Source organism: Canis aureus, chromosome 8 (assembly GCF_053574225.1).
Source record: "Canis aureus isolate CA01 chromosome 8, VMU_Caureus_v.1.0, whole genome shotgun sequence".
In the NCBI taxonomy this organism is placed as follows: Eukaryota; Metazoa; Chordata; class Mammalia; order Carnivora; family Canidae; genus Canis; species Canis aureus.
The window spans coordinates 23,024,488-23,042,413 of NC_135618.1; the positions used below are offsets into that span (position 1 = coordinate 23,024,488).

The window sequence follows — 17,926 nt, forward strand, 5'->3', positions numbered from 1 at the left end:
CAAAAAATATTAAAATTTAACCTCTCAGAGCATACCAAATCAAATAAGGCAATTCATGTGATTTACAAACTGTAAAGAAAAATACGTGTCTCAAAGCTGTCACAAAACCATTACAAAAATTTGTATTGTTTTTTAAAAATATATATGGTCTATTAAATTAATGTTACTTTGTATTTGGAATGTTTAGGGTAAGGGATTTGAGGGGAAAGACTAAGATTTCTCATTCGCAAGGATTTTACTAATCACATGACTTAATCTGTTTCTAGCCTAAGCCTCTGTTCTCCCCTGTGGTGTTTTTTCACTCAATCATATAGTTTAATGGTTGATATATTTGGTTTAAAGGATGATAGCTCTAAACCAGGGTTTCTAAACCTCTGTACTATTGACATTTTGAGCCAGATCCTTCTTTGTTGGGTGGGGTGGGGGGGCTGTCCTGCATATTGTAGGATATTTAGCAGCATCTCTTCCAGTCTCTACCCATTAGATACCAATATCACTTCCTCCCAGTTGTAAGAATCCAAAATGTCTCTAGACATTGTCAAATATCGAATGGAATGAGGTAGGGGGCAAAATTGCTCTCCTTCCCTTCTCTGTGAGCACTACTGCTCTGAAGTTTTGACTTGGGCTTTTTTTCTCTTTCATCTTCTATTATTAAGTTTCTCAGTATTTTAAATGCATAAGCTCAGGTTACTTAAGCTCTGAGTCCTACTCAAAGCATTTTTTGCTGACTTGGGTTTGAAGATATGCAAGTCCTTCAACACATCTGATTAGTCAGAGAAAATTTCCCAGTTCTTGCCAGAGGAATTCCCTCTTTCTGCTTTACCCTTCCATTCTCAGGGTTGGTACTCCCTTTGTATCTATCCTTTACTCTAAGACTTCAAAGATCAAGCCTACAATTCTATCCTCATTTCTTCTATGGAGCAGGCAGGCTTCTCACCCTTCGGCCTCTGAAGGCCTGACTTCTCAGAGTTCCCCAAGTAGACACATAATTGTGACCCCTCTGTGAGCCTCATTGTACTTAGAGACCCTAGGTCTGTCACATATACACATTTTGGCATGGTCCTTTCATATTACGACAAGGCACAAGTCTCTCTTAAGTGAACTACACCCATGTTCCTACTTACACAGGTACTTTTGCTCTTTCTCTCCTTTCCTCTGCATTTGGTGTCTCCATGGACTTACTCCAATTCACAGGCCATGACTTAACTTTGCTAACCCTTTGATAACTGGAGCTAATGACAGTCCTCTCACTGCAGATGAGATGCCTACTTTCTGCCCCTTCTCTGCTTACTTACCTTCCTTTGAAGAGCCCGGAAGTTCATGCTCTTGTTTGACATTTATTTTCTCCAACATGCAAAATCTGTTATTAATAGTCTCCACTTGTTTGCCTCTGAACTTGGAAAGCATGGATTTACCAAGTACAGATGCTACCCACTTCTGTGCACACCTGTGATTCTGGCCCTCCACAAATGCCTCTCTCCTTGCTAGAAAGGATACTGTCCCATCAATGGAAAATGCCCCCTATCATGCACACTGCTTCCCTATCTCCTTGAGAAACCACATTTAGAATGGGACTTGCTGTCATCTGATTGCCTTATGGTCAAGTTGGATGCTCAGTGTCTTATATGTAACACTTCTACTTGCTTTTGGAAAGAGAGTTTGCTAACTCAAAATTGCTACCGTAATAAAGTAGTATGACTAGCTACTCTTTAAGTTAATATTATGAAGATATTGTGAGTTGACATGTTAGAAGACAAGAGAGTAGTTAATTAGGAGCCCATCTGAAGAGGAAATTTGGAAAGGCTGTTTAATGTGTCCAAAATGTTTTAAAATAATTCTCTCCACATTGACAACCACCAGCACTCTGAGTCCCAACTTAGTGCCTACTATATATCATTTAAACCTTGGTGAGGTTTTATTGGAGATAAATATTAGTATACCTGTCTAACAAATGAGGAAAATGAAACTCCGAGGTGTTGTGTGAACTTGACCAAAGGCACACAGTAAAGTAGCAAATTTGAGATCCAGTCCAAAGCCAGATAAAGTGAGATGCTTAATATTACCATAAAGAACAGAGATTTTGACAAAACTCTGAAGCACAGTAAGATCTTGTCCAATGCCAATAATTATGAAAAACACCCACAAGTATAAAAAACACCCACAAGATTAGTGATCAGAAGACCTGGATTTTAATCTGCACTGGACTAACTTTCTAGCAGAATGACCATGGACAAACAAAATTACCATGGCTGAGCATCAATTTTCTCATCAAAAATAGAGATTAAGGGCTTTTGTAAATAATTATATTAACTACTGTTTTACAAAATGGTAGTTTGACCATAAGCATTTCCCAGGAGTCTCATCATTCAATGGTGGGAAGAACCTGGCTTCACTACTCAAGTCGAGTTAGACAGCCATTGCCAAGGCTGTATGAAGGTAATGGTGTTCTCTTTCCCATAACATCAGCGATGACACAGGGAGAGTGACCATGTCAGGCCACGGGGGAGCCTCTCTAGTAGGCTGACCACATTTGGAACACAGACAGGGCCTCTTCTGAGTAACCACAAGGAAAGGACAAACAGACTCTGAGGCACTCCTCCAAGTGGCTGGCCAGCGCCCATGGGCTTCAGAGCACTGTGGTTAACCCTAGAGTCTGTCAGGAGGGAAAAGTCCCAGCTCTTCAGCTAGTTGCTTCCACAAAAGTAAACCAAAATGAGTCATATAAAGATGGAGAAACCAGCAGAGACAGCCTTCCATGTAAGGATCACCAGAAAGAATCAAAGCTGGAGACAGGAGAATTCAAAGGACCTGGGCGGCTGATGTTCCTTCTCAGTGAGTCACTGTGTAAGACACATGGCAGGATGTGAGCTTGTGTGTGTGCATGTTCACGTTCATGTGCAATGAAGGAACTTTGTGTGTTCTTCTACCCTCCCCCCCCTTGGTTGGTTTGCCAGCTACTGTCCTACATCATTTTTGTGGATTGGAAACTTATACAATATTATTATTAGAGGGAGAACTTGGTTCTTTTTGATATTACAAAATTGCTCTTTGAAAAGTTTGGACCAATTCAATTTTCATTCTCACAAATAGAGTATAAGAGGATCAGTTTATTTCACCAATGCCAACTTTGTAATAGTATTATTTTCCCCACATATATGTTTTTTAAGATTTATTTTATCTATCTGACAGAGAGAGAGCACGGGGTGGGGGGAGGGAGAGGGAGAGAGAAACACAAGCAGACTCTGTGCAAAGTATGGAGCCCGAAGCAGTGCTCGATCCCATGACCCTGAGATCAGACCTGGGCCAAAACCAAGTGTCAGAAGCCATCCAGGCACCCCTCCATCTATATTTTTAAAGTCACACTTACTTGTAGGTCTTACTTTAAATTACTTTCATATAGTGTATAATTATGAAACATCTCCTTCTCCCCCTCCTTACTCTGTTCCACTTTCTATGGTAACCAACTTCAGCCAACCGGATTTTAGTGCTTCTGATGGTTGCCATAAAATACTAAATAATATGCTTATATCTCGGTTTCTTGATTTATCCACTTTCTAGTGTTTTTTGACTGCTGCACATGAGGATTTGTGCTAACTTATCCTCACTATATAATTGAGGAAATTGTCCCTCTACTCTCTCCTCCTCACCCCTTCCCCCCCTCCACTTCCTTCACCTCTTGTTTTCTGTCATTACTGCCCCATTCCTTTTATATACTTATTAGGTTTGCAATAGTCATTTTATTTTATTTTATTTTTAAATATTTTATTTATTTATTCATGAGAAACAGAGAGATAGAGAGGTAGAGACATAGGCAGAGGGAGAAGCAGGCTCCATTTAGGGAGCCGGACGTGGGACTCAATCCAGGATCACGCCTTGGGTTGAAGGTGGTGTTAAACCTCTGAGCCACCCAGGCTGCCTAATAGTCATATTCTATTCTGAAACCAAAGTTAAGCCTTTCATACTTTTTCTAAAAATTTATTCTAAATTTTGAAAATCAATAAGCAGTTTTTATCACTGTAAATAAAAATTATTTACTGAAGAATCAAGGAAGGAAATAATCCTAAGCTACTCAAAAGAGAATGTTCAAAAGTCAAAATCAAGTAAGTCTTCTTTTCTGACCCTAATCAGTTTCTCACAACTATACCTTAATTTAGGTTGCTTCTCATTTGGATCAGGATTTTACTTCTGATTTTTGTTTTTTTCTGAGGTTTCTACTTGCTTTTCTTTTATAAACTAATTAACAGAAGAAACATATATCCTCACTACCATATCATTAAGAATATCCAGTTTCTTAAACATACCAATTTTGAATGGCCTAGTTTTATCTGATTGTCTTCTAGGTATGTTCTAGTTGCTCTCATGTGGATTTTTTTTTTATTTTAATTACACCCTTAAGTTATTTCTAATATTTCTTGGATCCCATGACTTTCTTTTTCTTGGATTCCTCTTTCATCTTATTGGAGAACACACAAATAATCTTTCTTTCTTTTTTAAGATTTATTTATTTATTTTAGAGGGAGGAGGGGATGAGAGAGGGAGAGAGAATCTTGAGTGGACTCCACACTGAGCACAGAGCCTGACAAAGGGCTTAATCTCACCACCCTGGATCATGACCTGAGCTGAAGGCAGACAGTGCATAAATGTTTGAATCTTTGTCTATAGGCATTCTGAGAATTAAAAATCAATTGTGGGCAGCCCAGGTGGCTCAGTGGTTTAGCGCCGCCTTCAGCCCAGGTTGTGATCCAGGAGACCCGGGATCAAGTCCCACATCAGGCTTCCTGCATGGAGCCTGCTTCTCCCTCTGCCTGTGTCTCTGCCTTCTCTCTCTCTCTCTCTCTCTTTGTCTTTCATGAGTAAATAAATAAAATCTTAAAAATAAATTAATAAAAATCAATTGTTAGTTTTTGTAACATTGTAATTGTGTAAATATTAACTGAAAGATTCAGTAGTATGGTTCTGAAAAACTCTTTATGTGCCCTGATATTTGGTAAAGTTCGGTTGAATTGATAATTCTAGATTTAAAAAATCACATTCCTTCAGCACTCAAAGGCATTGTTCCACTAGGTTACTCTTCTGGCATCCAAAGTTACTGACAACAAGACCATGGACATGTTAATTCTTATTCTTTTATGGTACTCTATCTTTACTCCCTGGAAACATTGAAAATCTTCTGTTTGCATTTCATGTTCTAAATTTTATCACAACATGTATGGGTTCTTTTAAAATTTTTTGTTTGCTCAATCCTCAACAACTCCTTCTAATTTGAAAACTCTTTGCCTTTCTTTTAATAATTTTTCCCCTTGGGATGCCTGAGTGGCTCAGCAGTTGAGCATCTGCCTTTGGCTCAGGGTGTGATTCCGGAGTTCTGGGATTGAGTCCCACATTGGGCTCCCCGCAAGGGGCCTGCTTCTCCTTCTGCCTGTGTCTCTGCCTCTGTGTGTCTCATAAATAAATAAATTAAATTAAATTAAAAATAATAATTTTTCCCCTTCATGTTCTTTGTTCTTTCTGGAATTCCTACCAGATAAGTGTTAGACATCTTGACTTGATCCTACATGTCTTTTAACTTATCCCTCATATTTTTCATCACTGTCTTTTTGGTCTATATTCTGGAATACTTCCTCAACTTTACTTTTTAGCCCTTCTATTGAAGTGTTTAGTTTTCATAAACTCTGGCTGTCTTTGGTATATCCACTCACATTTACAAGTATATGTTAAAAGGTAGAGCATATGGACTTGCACGGCTCACTGTAGATATAGGGGTAGAAATCAGGCTGACTGCATGCCCCCTCCTCAGGGCCAACACAAGGACAGCCTCACTCTGGAGGGGCCAGCCTCACTCAAAGAGCCCTAGACCTCCTCCCAGGCCAACTGTTAAATTCCCTAAAGAGCACAGTCATCTCTGAAGGTGACCAGTACACGGCTGGTGACTCTGCACCCATGGCAGGGAAGTGGTGGGAGTGAGGGTGGGCAACCGGCTCAGCTGCTGCACAAATCACCCTGCACATGGTCATCCTGAGAGCCAGCCCGCACTCCATTCCTATTTAACCAATCTGTCAACTCAGGGCTTGACATCCCTTCCGGATCCCCCAGGGAGACGGCTCTCCTTCCAGGAGTCCAACTCTCTCACAGTACCATCCTTTCAAGCATCCTGGCTTCCCCTTCTGTGGTTTATTTGACAATTCAATCCCATTTGCTTTCCATTTTCTGGAAAACCATCAAAAACTCTGCTGACATGCCTACCTGCTGCTCTGTGTGCCACTGAATTTGTCCCCTTGTACACATCTTTCAATAGGTGTCTGAGTGGGAGGGAAAGATCTAGATGGGCCCACTTCACTTGGAACTAAAACCTGGAGTAGTACTATTAAACATTGTAAACTTCATCTGGGAGGCAAATATACATATCATCTTCTACTTGCCTTTCTACAACTTTTAGTGGGGTTGAGTTGTTCTCATATCTGATTGGTCATTTAAACTTGTTCTATGAAGAGCCTGTTTACACAATGAGTGGTTCTAGACATCATTCAGGCCCAGCAGATGTTCTGCTTCAGCTCCTTACCCGGACCCAACTTTAGGTTGCCAAGACACGCTGCTGTGCTGCTCATGAGCCTTTAACCTTTGTGAGTAGTAATTCATTGTTCTTTATGAATTATTAATCCCCAAAGTAGAGCTATTAATTAAAAGAGCTGGACATTCTCCTTTCTCAATTTTTCTTCCTGTTCCTTTTTTCCTGATGTTGTTGAGAAATTAAGGGCAAAGAGGAAAGGATGCACCACATCGTGATATTCTCTCCTGAAGGCAGGTTTCCATCTTGTCACCTCCCTGAATCCTGACTCTCTGTTCTCGGTGTTGTCCTATGAAGGACTTGAGGTTGGAGCCACTTCTGCTTGCCCATAAAAGTCCTCTGGAACATGCCAGGCTGGCACTCCTGCCCTGTATGCCACTTCCCAGCAGGACATCAGGGTGAGATGGAAGGCTCTGTGAGTGGCACCATTCCTGCAGCTGAGGTTCACAGTGACAGACACCAATGTCCACTTTTGTCAGTAACCCAGCCCTCACCTTGGTTTATATCAGCTGAACTCTCTCTACCCCCTACAGCTTAGAATCATGATGGTATTTAATTTCAATAACTCTCTGAACGAAGTTCTTTATTTGGGGAAAGCATCGAACCCCTTCTGAAAAGAAAAAGTCATGATAATCCTGAGAAAACTTGAAATGATGGATGTGTCTCTTAGGAGTTTTATTTTTAAGTAAGACCAGGAATTTTAATACACTTATGCAGCATACTGGGAAGATCTGGGGACTTCAGAACCTACATTCTCCCTCCAAGCCTGGCAGGGGGCCGCAGGAGTGTGAGTCTGTCTATGGCAGAAAGCCCATACCTCAAGGCATTGAAAATGATCTTCCTCCCACTTATCTCATGGGTACACAAACTTCTGAATTTAGGAGAGAGAAAGAGGAGCCAGAGGGAATGGCCTTTAATGAAGGTCGAGTGGTAGTTTCTCTCAAAACTTCTAGCAAGGCTTCAATTTTATCTTCAATCATACTGTGACAAGAAGAAATCCTACCTAAGGAGACTCAAAGAATGGGAGTCAGACAGGAAAAATCCCACTTCCTTCCAGGGATCCTCAGTTGCAACCCACAAAGGCAAAGGGCTTTGCACACAGTAGGTGTTTGTATCTGTCTACTGGGGCCACCATAACAGAATCCACAGGCCAGGGGCGCTTAAACAGCAGACATGCATTTTCTCACAGCTCTTGAAGGCTCATGGGAGGCTCAGAGTCCAAGATCACGGTGCTGGCAGAGGTGGGTTTGGGTGAGGACTCTCTTTTTGGCTTACAGAACTTCGTCTTCCTCTTCTGTCTTTCTCTTCTAAGGACACTAGTCCTCTCTGATTTGTGCCTCACCTTCCTGACCTCTTTTGACCTTAACTACTTTCTTAAAAGTCCTATCTCCAAATAAAGTCACATTGGGGGTTAGGGCTTCAACATACGGATTTGGGGAAGGACGCAATTTGGCCCGTGACAGTATTCAAGAAACACTTATGGTTAACTAATTAATAAAGCGTTATCTAACTGCTTTCCTGGATATGTGGGGACTCTCATATACTCCACAGAGGCTGTAAGAAGAAGAAATGATCCTTGTCCACATCCTTTTTGTTCTTCCTCAAGATAATGCCGCTGCCAATATGATTGCACCACTAAGGTCATTGGGCAAGTTCTGATAACGTTTCTGGGAGATGGAAACATCCACATGTCCATGACCAGCCAATACCTCATCCCCACTCCACCCCCACATGGAGGCCTGGCCCCCTCTGTCTGTCTCTGTTCTTATGTCTCTCTAGCCCAGGGAGTGCAGAGAACCTGAGATCTGTATTTGTTACTAGGGTGAAACGGAGGCCCCACCTCAGTGGGGCAGGTTCTAATGATATGTTCTAGTTCAGTGTCTCCAACGCTGTGCTTTGGGGCCAGGGAGTGGGGGTAGGCAGGGGAGTAAGTGGGTACTGTGCACAGCCCACAGAAATAGCAGTACTGTGCTTCCTATTTGCTATCATGTGCTCTCTCTCACTCTCTCTCTCACTCTCTCCCCTCAGAGAAGAGGTATCTTTGGCAAGGAGAACATGGGCATTCCAAGGCCTTAGCCAAAATGCCATCAAAATCTAGTCCATGTCTTTACAGTCTCTTCAATAAATGGTGCAGTCTCTTCAATAAATGGTGCTGGGAAAATTGGACATCCACATGCAGAAGAATGAAACTAGACCACTCTCTTTCACCATACACAAAGATAAACTCAAAATGGATGAAAGATCTAAATGTGAGACAAGATTCCATCAAAATCCTAGAGAAGAACACAGGCAACACCCTTTTTGAACTCGGCCATAGTAACTTCTTGCAAGATACATCCACGAAGGCAAAAGAAACAAAAGCAAAAATGAACTATTGGGACTTCATCAAGATAAGAAGCTTTTGCACAGCAAAGGATACAGTCAACAAAACTCAAAGACAACCTACAGAATGGGAGAAGATATTTGCAAATGACATATCAGATAAAGGGCTAGTTTCCAAGATCTATAAAGAACTTATTAAACTCAACACCAAAGAAACAAACAATCCAATCATGAAATGGGCAAAAGACATGAACAGAAACCTCACAGAGGAAGACATAGACATGGCCAACATGCATATGAGAAAATGCTCTGCATCACTTGCCATCAGGGAAATACAAATCAAAACTACAATGAGATACCACCTCACACCAGTGAGAATGGGGAAAATTAACAAGGCAGGAAACAACAAATGTTGGAGAGGATGCGGAGAAAAGGGAACCCTCTTACACTGTTGGTGGGAATGTGAACTGGTGCAGCCACTCTGGAAAACTGTGTGGAGGTTCCTCAAACAGTTAAAAATATACCTGCCCTACGACCCAGCAATTGCACTGTTGGGGATTTACCCCAAAGATACAAATGCAATGAAACGCCGGGACACCTGCACCCCGATGTTTCTAGCAGCAATGGCCACGATAGCCAAACTGTGGAAGGAGCCTCGGTGTCCAACGAAAGATGAATGGATAAAGAAGATGTGGTTTATGTATACAATGGAATATTACTCAGCTCTTAGAAATGACAAATACCCACCATTTGCTTCAACGTGGATGGAACTCGAGGGTATTATGCTGAGTGAAGTAAGTCAGTCGGAGAAGGACAAACATTATATGTTCTCATTCATTTGGGGAATATAAATAATAGTGAAAGGGAAAATAAGGGAAGGGAGAAGAAATGTGTGGGAAATATCAGAAAGGGAGACAGAACGTAAAGACTGCTAACTCTGGGAAACGAACTAGGGGTGGTAGAAGGGGAGGAGGGCGGGGGGTGGGAGTGAATGGGTGACGGGCACTGGGTGTTATTCTGTATGTTAGTAAATTGAACACCAATAAAAAATAAATTAAAAAAAATAAAAAAAAAACAAAAAAACAAAATCTAGTCCATGTCTTTAATAAAGACTATGAGTTTATTCTTCCAGAAGTCTGCATGGTCTCCCTAATAAAGTGTCATGTGAACATAAGGAGACTCTGGTTCCAAGCTAGAAATGTGTTTGCTCACTGCCCCAGCACCGAACTGAAGGACTGGTGCGCTACATGAGGAGCCAGAGCTATGCAGTGTGGTCCGCCCCAAGCACATGTGACCCAGACTGGTTTCTCAAGGGGCTCATCTCCTCTCACTGGCCCATGGGCCATCCAGGCCATCTGAGCTGTGTTCAGAACTGTCCTGGTACTCTCCGGACTCCTAGGGCATCACGGCTCCACCTTGTTCTCATTTCACTGTCCTGCCTCACATGTTTCTTTCCTCCCTAAATCCTTTGATTCTCAAAATTATCCTTAACACATTTACAGCCTGCAAAGTGTTTTCACATGTCATCATTGAATTCTCACAAGTACCATGTGTGGTGACAAGACTCATTCATTCATTCATTCACTCATCCACTCATTCAGCAAGCACTAATGGAGGGCTTAGCACTGTGCCAGGTACTGGGATACAGAGGGACTGAGGCATACTGCCCACACTTGAGGAGCTCAGAGACCCCTAAGGAAGAGACGATGTCACTGTCACCACTCGGTATGATAGTTTCCATGAGAGGAGGAGGGAGCCTTGAGACAGCCTGTTTTGGTGGACTAGGGTGGTTTCTGGAGGAAGAATATGAATCTCAGTAGAGGCAGGGCAAAAATGGGGTCAAAGGAATACTAGGCAAGGGAGAAAACCATTCAAATTATAAAAGAGAAAGTCTTCCCCTTTTGTGGCACTCTGAGTAGGTGAGCATGGTGAGAGGTAGAGCATGAAGTTGGGGAGGGAAAATGGGCAGGAAATGAGTCAAGAGAGAACTAAGACTTGTGAAGGAGCTTAGATTTTTGCCCATTGGAAATAAATAGGTGATCACTAAGGGTGTTAAGTACAGAGGCCCAAGAGCTTGGCAATTCAGAAAGAGCAATCATGCAGGAGGACACGGGAGTTACGGGTGAGATAGACTCGGGCACTGCATCGGCCCCGGAGGGAGGCGCGGTGATTTCAACCCAGAGCAGTGGCAATGAGGATAGAGAGCAGGATTGGATTCCAGAAACATTTAAGAGGGCTGTATGGAGCTTGTGACTGAATGTGGGAGGTAAAGGAGAGGCTAGGGCAAACATCTAGCTTTGTTTTGGGGCGCAAGGGTAGATGACAGTGTCACTTACCTCAATGCAATCAGGAAGAGGAGCAGGTTTGGAAAGAAAGGTGAGCGTGTCAGTGGGGCATGCTACACTCTGGGGGTCTATGAATCCCAAATGGAGGTGTTTGGGGAATTTGGGTTTAGGGCTCAGGAGGGGACTGGCTTGGTGACTGGAATTTGGGAGACACTGGTGTATTAGCAGTAGATGCTGTAACAGCAGTGTGTGAGGTCACCCAGCAGGAAGATGAAGATGCCTGACGTCATCTGATGGTTGGGGAGATTGAGGCCAGCCCAAGCTTTCTAGGCTGGCACATGGCTGAGCTGGGCCTGGAGGCAAGTCATCTGCATCTAAGCACAGTACCTTTCTTGCCATTCCAAAGCCTTTGCAGGGATCCTGGAAATGAGCCCAGCCATACCCGGAGACCAGCAGGTTTTGCCTCTGTGGTTCTTCTGCTTCTCCAGTAGGCAGCCCCTGCTGTGCTGCTCTTGGGGCTCTGGGAGAGTAATCCAAGTACCCATCCTAGAAACGCCCTTGAATGGGATAAGGCACAAAATGCATGCTTTTGGGGCACCTGGATAGCTCAGTTGGTTAAGCAGTTAAGTGTCTGTCTTTGGCCCAGGCCATGATCTCAGGGTCCTGGGATTGAGCCCCAAATCAGGTTCTCTGCTCAGTGGGGAGCCTGCTTCTCCCTGTCCCTCTGCCTGCTATTATACATTCTCTCTCTGTCAGATAAATAAATAAAATCTTAAAAAATATTGCACGTTTGCTGCCATATTCACAGTTGCATATGATCCTTACAGCTGTCACTCACTGCCCTGACCCCTTTTCTAGGCTCTGCCCACAACAGGTCCTTTGCGTCACCTCCCCTAGTCACCCAAATTTACCTGTGTTAGGTCCCATTCTATCTCCACTCTAGAATTTAGGTTCTCTGCTACACCCTGTGATAAAGCAATTCCTGCTTAGTACTAATAGGTTAATGAAAAATCCATCCTACAATATTCACTCCTTCAACCAGGATCCCTGGAGACGTGTAAGCAGCAGTGCTAAAGGCAAGAACTTGGCAGATTATTGAGGAAAGGATAGGAGTGTGAGCAGGAGAGGAAACAGAGAGAAAGTTGGGAACTAGATCTCCATGAGTATATTTCATATCACATTAAAGTGTTTGGATTTGAGTTTATTCAACGTAAGACAGGAGTCTGCTTGTCCACAAGCCCCTTTTTGTCATGATAGTTGACATTCTATTTTTCCACCTGGCAAAACAATTGATGTGCCTGCCCTTGACTACACACATACCACAAACATCTCTAACTTCCTGGTCTGAAATACAACAAGGGTGCCTGGGTGGCTCAGTCAGTTAAGTGTCTGACTCTTGCTTTTGGCTCAGGTCATGTTCTCAGGGTCATGAGATCAAGCCCCACATTGGGCTCTGCGCTGGATATGGAGCCACTTAAGATTCTCTCTCTCCCTCTGCCCAACCACACTGTCTGTCTCCTTCTCTAAACAAAACAAAACGAAACGAAACGAAGCAAAACAAAACAAAACAAAAAGTAAACCCCCTCCACAGACACACACACACACAAAATCAAGCATGAACTACAACAGAAGCAAAGACAGAACAGTTTTCAAATCAAGGCTGCAAGTTCCAAATCTACCTTCTCAAGTGCTGTGAGTGCTATTGGTAGATCCAGTGCTGGGCCAGCTTAGAAGCGCACTCAGAAACAGTGTTTACTAAGGAACAAGTTGAGAAGAAATCCTCTGCATGAGGCATTTTTTTTCTTTCTTGGCAAAATACAATTTGCTGTTTTCAAGTTAATGAAAAGAAGGCGGTGGGGACTGAAAGGTCTTTTAAAGGAAGTACAAACTTGGGCAGACTGAGAAATACTTACAAAACAGTCTGTCCTGCTCCAGTTTGTCCTGTTCTAGCCTTGCAGGACTCAAGCCACAGTGACCCGAGGGTCATGGTAATAAAGAGCCCCCGGGGGTTGGGGTTTGGAGTGGGGTAGTGTTATCTGGCACAAGATGCACAGAGCATCGGCTTATCTCAAGGGTCTATGACTATATGAGGCCCTGGGGCATCTTGCCTTCCTGGGTAGCAGGCAGCTGGCAGCCCCACCCCCCGAGGAGCCCTAGAGCACTAGACCAAGACCGCAGGTGGTGAGGCAAGCCCAACCGCCTCCCAACTGCAGACAGGAAATGCTGGAGCACTGGGAATCAGGGTAATGGAGTTCATGAAATCACATGCTTCCCGGCTGGAATGGAATTGTAAGGCTGTGCAGTCATACTCCCACTACTTGACATCTGAATTTCCTCCACAACATTCCCATCAAGTGGTCATTAAACCAGAGCTTGAAAAGCTCCTATGACAGGACATGATTATCCTTCAAAGAAGGCCATTTTGTCTTTGCACAATTCCAGCTGGAGGGCCAGTCTTGCTAACACTGAGTCTGAGTGCCTCTCTAACCTCAGCTACCTGGTGCAAGATGATTTTCTGCAGACACATAGATGCAAAAAATCTTAACTAAAATTTAACAAATCAAAACTAACAACATATTACAAACAAAACCAAACAATTGATTGTGACCAAATGGAGTCTAACACAGCTCTGCAGGATAGTTTAACATAATAATAATAGTAATCAATGTAATTCTTCATATTAACAGACTACAAAAGAAAAATTATATGATCGACTCAACTAATACAGAAAAAGCATTTGACAAAACTCAACAACCTTTCCTAATAAAAATTCACATCAAACCAGGAATGGACTGGATCTTCCTCAGCTTGATACGGAGCATCTGTGAAAAACCTAAAGCCAACATCATACTAACTAGGTGAAAGGATGAATTCTTTCTAAGAGTGAAAACAGGAAGGTTATCTGTTCTCATCACTCTTCCTTAACATAATATTGGAAATCCTAACCACAACACTAAAGAAAAAAGAAAAGCATATAGATTGGAAAGGAAAAAATAAAACTGTCTTTATTTGCAGATGATATGATTATCTACACAGAAGATCCCAACGAATTAACAAAAAATACCCCTTAAATTAAAAAAAAATTTTTTTTAAGATTTTTAAAGTTTATTTGAGAGAGAGATGGAGACAGATCATGAGCAGAGGGGGGAAGGCAGAGGGAGAAGGGAGAAGCAGACTCTGCACTGAGCAAGGAGCCTGATTCCAGGCTCAATCCCAGGACCCTGAGATCATGACCTGAGCCAGAAGCAGATGCTTAACCAACTGAGCCACCCACGCACCCCTACCTCTTATAATTTATAAGTGAGTTCATGAAGACAGGATACGAGATAAACACAAAACAATCACATTTCTATGAACACCAAAATTAAAACCACAATATCATTTATAATCACTTTAAAGAAAATGAAATACTTACATATGCACTGAGCAAAACAATGTATAGTATATGTATGCTGAAAATTGCAAAATGCTAATGTAAGAAATTAAGGAAAACCTGAACAAATAGAAAGATAATCCTGTTCATGGATTAGAAGGCTCAACATAAAGATATTATTTCTCTCCAAATTAATCTATAGGTTTAATGTAATTTCTTCTTTTAATTTTAATCCCAGTATAATACCATATAGTGCTACATTAGCTTCAGGTCTACAATATAATGATTCAGCAATTCTGTACATTACTCAGTGCTCATTAAGATAAGTGTTCTTTTAATCCTCTTCACCTATTTCACTCATTCCCGCCACTCACCTCCCCTCTGATAATCACCAGTTTGTTCTCTATAGTTAAGAGTGTTTTTTGGTTTGTCTCTTTTTTTCTTTGTTCATTTGTTTTGTTTCTTAAATTGCACATATGAGTAAAATCATATGGTATTTGTCTTTCTCTGACTGACTTATCTCACTTAGCATTACACTTTCTAGAGCTATCCGTGTTGTTGGAAGTGGCAAGATTTCATTCTTTTTATCATTGAGTAATATTTCATTGTACATATATACCACCTCTTTACCCATTCGTTTGTCGATACTTGGGCTGTTTTCATAATTTGGCTGTTGTAAATAATGCAATAAACATAGAAGTATGTATCTTTTTGAATTAGTGTTTTTGTATTTTTTGGGTAAATACCCAGTAGTGGAATTACTGGACCATATGGTAATTCCTATTTTTAATTTTTTGAAGAAGTCCCGTACTGTTTTTCCACAGTGGCTGCACCAGTTTGCATTTCCACCAACAGTACACAAGGATTTCTTTTGTTCCACATCTTCACTAACACTTGTTTCTTGTGTTTTTGATTTTAGCTATTCTGGGAGATATGAGGTGATATCTCATTGTGGTTTTGATTTGCATTTCCCTGATAATGAGTCCTGTTGAGCATCTTTTTCTGCTCAACAAGACTGCTTTTGTTCTGTTGGCTATCTGGCTGTCTTTGGAGAAATGTCTGTTCATGTCTTCTGCCTATTTTTTAATTGAGTTATTTGTTTTTCTGGTGTTGAGTTGTATAAGTTCTTTATATGTTTTGCATATTAACCCCTTATCAGATATGTCATTTTTCTAGAGATGTCTCCTGAAGCAAATGAAACAAAAGCAAAAATAAACTATTGGGACTACATCAAAATAAAAGGCTTCTGCACAGCAAAGGAAACAATCAACTGTTTGGGGCGACAACAGCAAAGGAGGCTGTGGGGCGATGTATGAAATCCAGATCGAGTCAGAAGAATTTAAGGAGAAAAGAACCATCCAACAGCATCAAATCGTCAATCAGGCAGTAAAAGAAGAAATCAAAGGGATGCATGGATTGCGGATATTTACCTCTGTCCCCAAACACTGACCACGGCCTGGCTACATAGATGCTGCTATTTAACGCCTTTGGATGAACTTGGCTGACACCATCCTTTCCTAGGCATTTATCAAAAAAGTTATGTATTTTGTTCATAGACATTTCTGTATTATAATCATAGAAGGATATGTTCTCTATTTAGAGATTAATTAAAGGCAACAGACAACTGAAAAAAAAAAAGTAATTTTGTTGATTGTTTCCTTTGCTGTGCAGAAGCCTTTTATTTTGATGTAGTCCCAATAGTTTATTTTTGCTTTTGTTTCATTTGCTTCAGGAGACATCTCTAGAAAAATGTTTCTATGGCCTAAGTCAGAGAAATTACTGCTTGTGCTCCCTTCCAGGATTTTTACGGTTTCAGGTCTTATATTTAGATCTTTAACCCATTTTGAGTTTGCTTTTGTGGATGATAGAAGAAAGTGGTCCAGTTTCACACTTTTGCATGTAGTTGTGCAGTTTTCCAACACCATTTGTTGAAGAGACTGTCTTTTTCCCACTGCATATTCTTGCCTCCTTTGCCAAAGATTACTTGACCATATATTCATGGACATATTTCTGGGCTCTCTATTCTGTTCCATTGATCTATGTATCTATTTCTGTGTCAGTGCCTTACTGTTTTGATTACTACAGATTTGTAGTATATCTTGAAATCTGGGATTTTAATACCTCCAGTTTTGTTCTTTTTCAAGATTATTTTGGTTATTCAGGGTTTTTTGTTCCATTTAAATTCTAGGATTATTTGTTCTAATTCTATGAAAAATGCCATTGGTATTTTGATAGAGATTGCATTAAATATCTAGGTTGCATTGGGTAGTATAGACAGTTTAACAGTATTTGTTCTTTCAATCCATGAGCATGGAATGCCTTTCCATTTGTTTGTGTTGTGTTCAATTCCTTTCATCAGTGTTTTATAGTTTTCAGAATACAGGTCTTTTACCTTCTTGATTAAGTTTATTTCCAGGTATTTAATTACTTTTGGTGCAATTGAAAATTCGATTGTTTTCTCAATTTCTCATTCTGCCATTTCATTATTAATGCATAGAAATGCAACAGATTTCTGTATACTGATGTTGTGTCCTGGGACCTTACTGAATTCAGTGATTGGTTCTAGTAGTTTTTTGGTAGAACTTTTGGGCTTTCTATATATAGTATCATGTCATCAGCAAATAGTGAAAGCTTTACTTCTTCCTTAGTAATTTGAAAGCCTTTTATTTCTTTTTGTTGTCTGACTGCTGTGACTAAGACTTCTAGTACTAAGTTGCATCAAAGTGGTAAGAGTGGACATCCTTGCCTTGTACCTGACTCTGCCATTGAATATGATATTAACAATGTGTTTTTCAAACATGACCTTTATGATGTTGAGGTAGGTTTAATGTAACTTCTATAAAAATCTTAGCAAAAATTTTTGTAGATATGTACAAGCTTATTTTAAAATTTATAAGGAAACGCAAACACTCTAGAATAGCTAAAATAATCCTGATAGACAAGTGGCAAGAATCACTTTGCCCAATATTAAGACCTACTATACATTTAAAGTAATCAAAACAGCATGGATTTCTGGCAGAAGAGTAGACACATAGAGGAATCAAACAGAACAGAGAACCAAGAAATAGATTCACACAATATGCCCAACTGATTTTTGACAATTGTCCAAAAGCAACTCAAAGGAAGTAAAGATCACCTTTTCAACAAATATTGCTAGAGCGATTGGATATGCATAGGCAAAAAAAAAAAATTTTTTTTAATAAAACTTGATTTATACCTTAACCCTTACACAAAAATTAACTCAAAATAGATTATAAACTTAAATGTAAAAAATAAGACTATAAATTTTTTAGGGAAAAAAAAAGAAGAAGAAAATCTCCTTTTAAAGCCAGACAAGGAGACCTTAGATTTGACACCAGAAGTTAATCTATAAAAGACTGA

The 17,926-nt window shown here is 40.8% G+C and overlaps 2 long non-coding RNA genes across 2 annotated transcripts in view; one reads left to right on the forward strand and one right to left on the reverse strand.

The window, feature by feature from the left end:
- Nucleotides 1-17,926, reverse strand: part of LOC144318492 (uncharacterized) — a 53,601-nt gene that overhangs the window by 17,767 nt on the left and 17,908 nt on the right. The gene's annotated exons all lie outside the window — the stretch shown is intronic.
- LOC144318493 (uncharacterized) lies at nucleotides 2,507-16,183 on the forward strand. The gene is made up of 2 exons (XR_013384430.1): nucleotides 2,507-2,832; nucleotides 15,722-16,183. It is a non-coding gene; the product is annotated as an uncharacterized LOC144318493 (long non-coding RNA).